The sequence below is a fragment of the Limulus polyphemus genome, unplaced genomic scaffold (assembly GCF_000517525.1).
Source record: "Limulus polyphemus unplaced genomic scaffold, Limulus_polyphemus-2.1.2 Scaffold6372, whole genome shotgun sequence".
Taxonomy (NCBI): domain Eukaryota; kingdom Metazoa; phylum Arthropoda; class Merostomata; order Xiphosura; family Limulidae; genus Limulus; species Limulus polyphemus.
Window position 1 is genome coordinate 49891 of NW_013671982.1, and position 926 is coordinate 50816.

A 926-nucleotide genomic window follows, 5' to 3' on the forward strand; every position below is an offset into this window, starting at 1 on the left:
GGGTTTCGATACCCATGGTGGGCAGAGCACAGATAGCCCATTGTGTAGCTTTGTGCTTAACTACAAACAAACAAATCATCATGAATTTTACCCTTCCATAACTAATATTGAATATATTATTCCGTCTCTGGTCGTTTGTAAATTTCCGGTATAAATTCAACGCGAAAAACGTCAGCGATACAAGTCCTTTCTTAAATAAGACTAGTTTATTCTTTCTCAATACAACTTTGCAATACACTTAACTTCCACAGTCACTTAAACGCACGCTATAAATCACAACGATTAACGCACTTTACTTAGGGTCACTACCGCTCGCTTGACTCAATTATCTGTCTCTATATCTATCTATCTGCAATTATTTGTCGGGCTTTATACTAAAATAGAGAGCGTCTCGCAAACACTCGGGCCTTCATGATCCTTCTAGAAACTCATCACGTGTTACCAGGGTCACATGACTTCCGCTGTCGTAACACTGCCCCTTCCCTAGTATTGTTCGTCCTGAACAATAGCCACTTACATTAAACCAATAGATAATTAACAATAACTTAATTAAATGTACAGAATTCACAAACACAAAATTAAAATACAACAAACTCTCTTAATTTTACGGGACGTATCTTCTTCCGTACTGGTCTCAGATTCGTTGGCTTCTGCTTCACGTCGGGTTCATTTGCTCCATCAGGAAATGTCCAATTATCGGTAACAGTCACATCAGTGGTAGTAACTTCATTAAGGGCTTCACTGTTTCCCTTCTCAAAACCGGGTAGAGTTTCTTCTTCGACTGTGGCTTTTTCAGGTGACACATATTCAGCAGCGTCATTTCTTCCATTGTTCACTTCGTTCCAACTGAAATGTCCTGGACCGTGATAAAGCCAAAGCCTGTTGGCATGCATCACCTTTGGCTTACCTCGCTGACCACATTTTAT